Here is a 6,967-nt window from a genome sequence, read left to right as displayed (position 1 = left end):
CTTTGGGAAGAAGAAGAAGAAGAGGAAAGGACCTTTGGGAACATTCTACCCAGTGGCTTTTAAACCCTTTTGAGCACGACCCTCAGTAAGGAAAACATTTTATGTCACATACTTTATATACAGCGGCAATAAAGGGTGGCAGTCAAAACAAAGACTCGGGAGCCCAGGTGCCTGGGCTGGAAACTCAGCGTCCCCTCTGAGTGCCCATGTCACTTTCGCCGAGTGCCTCATCCTCTCTGTGCCTCCGTTTCCTCATCTGTACAATGGGAATGACAATAACAGCACCTCCGAGAAGGGTCACTGTGAAGAGAAGGCGTTAATATGTGCAAAGCCCTGGAAAGTGCTCTATAAATTTTTGCTATGATCACAACCCGCCCCCACCCCGACATCCATAAACATAGAAATGAAACGAAAATTTCACACACACATTTACTCTTACTCCATGAGACACACTAGGGTGTTTTCTGTTCTATTTCACTTCATTAAAAAAAAATGGTCATCTGTGAAATTTCACTAATTGTGATTTGTAATTCATGTTCTTTTCTATATGAACACTAGATTCACAATGTCATCTGTGAAATTTCACTAATTGTGATTTGTAATTCATGTTCTTTTCTATATGAACACTAGATTCAACAAAAATATTTTAGAAAATAGAACACGTTTATTCAAAGAAAAGGCAAGAAATGAAAATGAAGGAAACCAGTTGATTATGTGAACAGCAAATGTGCTGCTTGGCCAGCATCGTGAGGCTGTGGGATGCGGTACATTAACAAATTTGGGGTCCCAACAGCTTGGACGCTGCCAATCCATAATTTCTAATGAAGACTATTGAATTGTACTCTAGAAATAATATATCTGCTTAAAACCAAAATTATGTGCTTCAAAGGCTTTTAAAAAATAACATGCAATATATTAAAGCAGAAAACTACAACTCTGGGCCAAATCTGGCCCACTGCCTATTTTTGTAAATAAAGTTTTATCGAAACACAGCCACACTCCTTCATGTATTCATTGTCTGTGGCTGCTTTTGTGCTACAAGAGCAGAGCTGAGCGGTTGCCACAGATCGCATCTGGCCTGCAAAGCCTAAAATATTTACTATCTGGCTTTTCACAGGAAAAGCTTGCTAACCCCTATACGAAAGTTACAATTCCAAACCCTTAAGCTTAAATTAAATTTTATTCTATTTATATCTTATTTTATTCTATTCATAAGTCTAGCAAATTTTAAGAATTGCATTTTGCTTTGAAAAATTTCAAACTTACTAAAGTTGAACGAACAGTACCGTGAGCAGCGACACACCTTTCATCTACATTCACCAGTTGGTAACTTTCTGTCACGTTCACTTTGTTGCTATCTGTGTATCTATCTGTGCACTTTTTATTGAAATATTTGATGTAAAAGATCGTGTATTCATATTTGCTATATGTATTTGACTCTGTGTGTGTGTGTGTGTGTGTGTGCGTGTGTACATGACCCATGGCAGAGGTGGTCAACTGTGTAGCAACAAATTCATGCTCTGCCTTCCATAGTTTAGAATTATTTCTGGAAAATAGCTGCTTCACTAGGGACCACATATCCCAGACTCCTTTGCTTTTGGCCAGGGCCATATGACTAGTTCTCACCAATGGAATATGAGTGGAAATGATAAATGTCACCCTGGGCCAGGGCCACATCTGGGGCCCCTGGATGACTATGTGACAGAGGTAAATAAACTTCTAAGCTACAGTTTGGGCTCGTTTGTTGCATCAGCCAGCATTGCCCTGACTTATACAACCCAATAAATTGTGTGACCCATCAATGGGTCAAGATTGCAGTTTGAAACATGCTGGTCTGGTCCTCTGGTTCTCCAAACATTTTTTGAACAGTGGAGTCCTTTCATTAAATGTTTCATTTAAAAGTCAAAATGGAGGGGCCAGCCCTGTGGCCGAGTGGTTAAGTTCACATGCTTCGCTTCAGTGGCCCAGGGTTTCACCGGTTGGGATCCTGGGCATGGACATGGCATCAAGCCATGCTGAGGCGGCGTCCCACATAGCAGACCCAAAAGGACCGACAACTAGAATATACAACTATGTACTGGGGGGCTTTGGGGAGAAGAAGAAAAAATAATAATAAAAATAAAATAAAAAGTCAAAATGCAGCTTCTCCGGTTGAACCAGAAGTTGTGGGGTGGGGGAGGCTAAGAGCCTGGTCTATCCGAACTCCCCCCATTGGCCTCAAAGTGAACCCCTGGCCTCTTTCCTGACTCCTAGGGCGCCAGTGAATATCATGTGATGCCCACTGAGCCAGGGTCATGCCTCCGTTTCTCAGAAGAGGAGGCGGAGAGCCAGCTGGAGAAGCACTTGAATGAGTCACAATGGCCACCCAGGGCCAGAGCCATTTTCCAGGTCTGTGGCCAGGGCAGGTCTGTTCCTTCCAGTTCCATGGCTCCCATTTGCTCCACGCAGGCCCAGACTCTCGAACCACGCCCCAGAGAACAGACCCCAGGGGTCAGAGGCTTCGGACTAAGCTTTGTCCTGACTCTCCAGCCAGACAGTTGCATCCTGGAACAACCGGTTACCTATCCCTCGTTCATTTCTGTTTGTTCCACAACAGCTAAAACATGCCTAGCCCTTAGTAAGCATGCAGTCCCTTTCACATAGTAGGCGCACACTCTACAGGTACGATAATAACGACAACAGCTGAAATTTAGATATACTAGAACAGCAATAGTTACAACTTACATAGCACTTTCTATGTGCCAGATAGGTAGCACTTTACAGATACTGACCTCATTTAATTCTCACAACCCTACGAGGTAGACGCTATTATTATCACCCTATTTGGCAGATAAAGAAACTGAGGCACAGAAAATTAAATAATTTACACAGCTAGTAGGTAGCAATTTGAGCCCAGGCAGTCTGACTCCAGAGTCTAATCTGCTAACCACAAAATTATACAGCCCCTCAGATGCTGTAATAAGGGGTAACAAGTGTAGCTAAAAAAAGTGAAGATTGGTCAGACAGACTAAATTTTCATCATTCATTTGCTGTGTGCTGCAGGGAAACTTACTCAACAACTCTGAATCTCAATTTCCCCGTTTATAAACTGGTGATAGTACTTCCCAGCTTGATGGGTTATTGTAAGGATTAAAAGGGGGAAAACATAAAGTAGCCAGCATCCTACCCATTACATAGAAGCAGCTTATATGGAAACAAATTTCGTTCCTCTTCCCAGGCCCACCCTTATGCTAGAGGTGTGTGAGTCAGGAAATATGGAAGGCACAGTTCTTCCACTTCAGCACCGCATAATCTTTTTAGGAACAAAATAAATCATTCATATAACAATGAGAAAAGTCCCAAGATAACTTTCAATAAAGGATGGAGTTAACTGCAATCGAACGTTAAGTAAAATCAGTGCAGTTTATGGCTAGGCTCTGGGCCTTTGCATATGCTGTTTCCCCTCCCTCACCTCTCCCGGCTGACTCCTGCTAAACTCTCAGGTTTCAGCTTGGATATCAGTCCACTCCTCCAGGGTCAAGAGGTCCCTGACCCCCTTCCCTCCTCCCAAGTCCTTTGTGTTCCCATAGTGCCCTATCTGCTCATATTGTGGCTCTCTGTCTTTGATTATTGCTGGTTTGTCCATCTTCCCCAGCAGATTGGGCGCTCTCCAAGATCTGAAGCCAAGTTTTATTCTCCCACATTCCCCCAGTGCCTAGTAGAATGCCTTGTGTACCATAAGCCCCCTGTAGTCGTTTGTTGAAGTAATGAACAAGCCAACAAGGAATTAATGAATGCAGGAGACTTCCAGGTGGAGGCAGGATGCATGCCGGGTATCCATATCCTCCCTTTATAAAATGGGACAAGATAAGGCAATGGTTCTGTGCTTCAGCTGACGTGGATCCCCAAAATCACATAAGGAACTTAACGAAAAATTGAAGCTTGGAACACAGCTCAGGAGATTCTGATTCACCTGGTCTGGGGTGGGGCCCCAAAATATGTCAGTTTAAGAAAGTTTCCCATACGCAGCCAGGTTTGTGAACCATTGAACCATAGGGGCTGAAATAGAATTGAGGTGGGATGGGAAGATGATGTGGATGGAGGAGAAAGGGGAAAAGGGTGGGGGAGACTATGTTTTGGGAATGAAGGGTAGGAACAGTCATGCCTGATATCCGACATGGTCCCATAGCTGGCCAGCATCTGGGCTCCGACGCAACTTTAGGTCCATCAACCCTTCAGGGAGACAAAGCACTTTATGATACCTTTTCTCCTTCATTAGCTCATGGAATCCTCACATCAGCCAAGGTTTATTTGATACATGAAGAAATTGAGGATTAGAAAGCTGAAGCCAAGTGCCCACCATCACACAGCTTTAAGTGGGAGAGCCACTTAACCAAACTGCTTCTGACAACAGTCTCTGCTCTGGCCTGAGGCTGATGCCACTGGTCGGAGGAACTAGGCCTATGTACCCAGAGAAAATTAGGCTCATCTGGCACTTAGCAACAGATACCTGCTCTGATGGAGGGTTGTTGACCAGTGACCAATCATTCCTTGCCTCCTTACTTGTCCTGAGCACCTGCAGGTACTGCTATCCTAGCCCAGCCCAACCCATCTCATCCATCCATCCATCCATCCATCCATCCATCTTTTCATCTACCCACCCACTCATCACCTCATTCATCCATCCATCCATCCATCCACTCATCTATCCAGTTACTTATTCATCCACTTATGACATCCATCCACATATCTCTCTATCCATTCCATACATCTACTTATCCATCCACCCACCATACCCACCCATCCACCCATCACATCTATTCATTAATCCATCCACCCATCCACTCACCTACCCATCTTCTCAGTTACTCCTTCATCCATTTGTCCCATCAATCCATCTCTCTTTCCATTGATTCCATTCCATTCCTATCCATTCATCCATCTACCCACAAACCCATCACATCCATTCATCAAACTATCTACCTATCCACCCACCGAGATATCCATTCATTCATTCATCCATCCATCTTCCCATTTACTCATTCATTAAATAAACTTCCATCAAAGTCTACATGGGGCCAGGTCCTGTGGTAGCCTGGAGTATAACAAGAAGAGTCAGACAAATACAGACCTTGCCCTCAAAGAGATTTGTGATGCTTATAAAAATAACAGACTCCCAAAGAACCAAAATAAATAATCCAGAGAAGCTTGTTGAAAGGAAAACAAGGGTAAGAAAATAAAGCCAGGAGTCAGGTTAGCACATGGACATGCACACCATAGCATCTTATCCTCACAGTTGCTAAGGGCAGCCCCAAATTTGGTGCTGAGCTAGATCCCCGCACCCAAAGCAAATACTACAACACAAGAGTCACAGTATATTCAATTGTAGCAGACGTTATCCAGCAGCTGTTCCTGCTTCTTTAAAAAACAGTAGTGCTCAGGGCACATTTGGAAAAATCTGGAGACATTCTTGGTTGGCACAACTGATGGAGAGTTGTGCACCTAGTCAGTCAAAGCCAGGAAAGCTGCTAAACATCCTACAATGCACAGGACAGGCCCCCTACAACTAAGAATTATCCAAGCCGATATATCATTAGTGCCGAAGTTGAGAAACTCATAAGAGAACCCCAATTTTGTTTGGAGCAGCGTTGTGCCAGACCCAGGAAAAGAACCTGGTTGGTCTAGGCTGGCTTTTCCATTTCTTTCCTCTAGCTACTTGACTTCCCAGCTTTCCTTGAACTGAGGAAGACTGCTAGGAGGTTTCCAGGAAAATTTTGCTTTTCGATAAAAGAAACAAGTGCTTTGAGGAAAACCGCTTCCAGCTTCAGACACTTACATGCAGACATGATGCCTTCTGCTGTCTGTAATGGGGCATATCAAAAACCAAAAGCCAACCCAATGAGCATGGCAGAGAGGAAGGGAAGAGCATGGATCTGGCGGACATTGTTGACCATTGTCATATGGCTGTTTCTTTCTTTTTTTGTTTTTTTTTTTTTTTGAGGAAGATTAGCCCTGAGCTAACTACTGCCAGTCCTCTTCTTTTTGCCGAGGAAGCCTGTCCCTGAGCTAACATCGTGCCCATCTTCCTCTACTTTATACGTGGGACGCCTACCACAGCATGGCATGCCAAGCGGTGCCATGTCTGCACCCGGGATCCGAACCGGCGAACCTGGGCCGCTGAGAAGCGGAACGTGCAAACTTAACCGCTGCGCCACTGGGCCGGCCCCTGGCTGTTTCTTAAAACCTCCCTCAAACCACTCATCCAACAAATGCTTACTGAGCATTTATTCTGTGCCAGTCCCTGGGTGAGGCACGCCAGGCTGAACAAACCCTTGAAATCCCTGGCCTCACAGAGTTTATAGTCTAGTGGGGGAGACAGACACCACGATGCACATCAACTATTTGATCAGAGTAATGATGAAAACTACAAAGCAGAATCCAGGCTGCCAGGAATGCGTTGCAAGTCCAGGGATGGGTGAGTTCACCCAGTATCACCCCACCAAGATCAGCTCATAAAGACTGTCCCACTAAGGCTCAGAAACGTGAGACAGCAGCTGGGATGTATTTCGTGTTTCCTCTGTGTCAGGCACTGTTCTAAGCACTTGTGTATTAATTCGTGTGATCCCAACCACAACCTGGCCCTCCATCGCCTCTCCTGAGTCTCGCTAGGTACGATGTTCCTTACCCAGCAACTTGCCTCTGTGATTGCAACCTTAGGAGGCTCGTTATCCCTGTTAGAGAACTCCAGGAGAAGGGAATTTCCTCGAAGCCCTTGTTTCTTTGATCAGAAAGTGCATCTTTCCCAGAGCCTCCCAGCAGACTTCCCTAGTTCATTTTACGGATAAAACATCTGAGGCCTTCCACTTATGTTCTATGCAAACACAAGCGTGTGTACATACACATGCATATATCCGTTTTGTTATCAGAATGTAAGATGCTGCACACCGTTCTTCTGCTTCCTTTTCTCACTTGATGTAACTTAGAAGTC

At 44.6% G+C, this 6,967-nt stretch overlaps 1 protein-coding gene across 3 annotated transcripts in view; it reads right to left on the bottom strand.

Annotated features, from left to right (window-relative positions):
- HNF4A (hepatocyte nuclear factor 4 alpha) overlaps nucleotides 1-6,967 on the bottom strand; it is a 62,174-nt gene that overhangs the window by 54,308 nt on the left and 899 nt on the right. The gene's annotated exons all lie outside the window — the stretch shown is intronic.

The sequence above is a fragment of the Equus przewalskii genome, chromosome 21 (assembly GCF_037783145.1).
Source record: "Equus przewalskii isolate Varuska chromosome 21, EquPr2, whole genome shotgun sequence".
Taxonomy (NCBI): Eukaryota; Metazoa; Chordata; class Mammalia; order Perissodactyla; family Equidae; genus Equus; species Equus przewalskii.
This window is presented reverse-complemented; position numbering and strand designations above follow the sequence as displayed.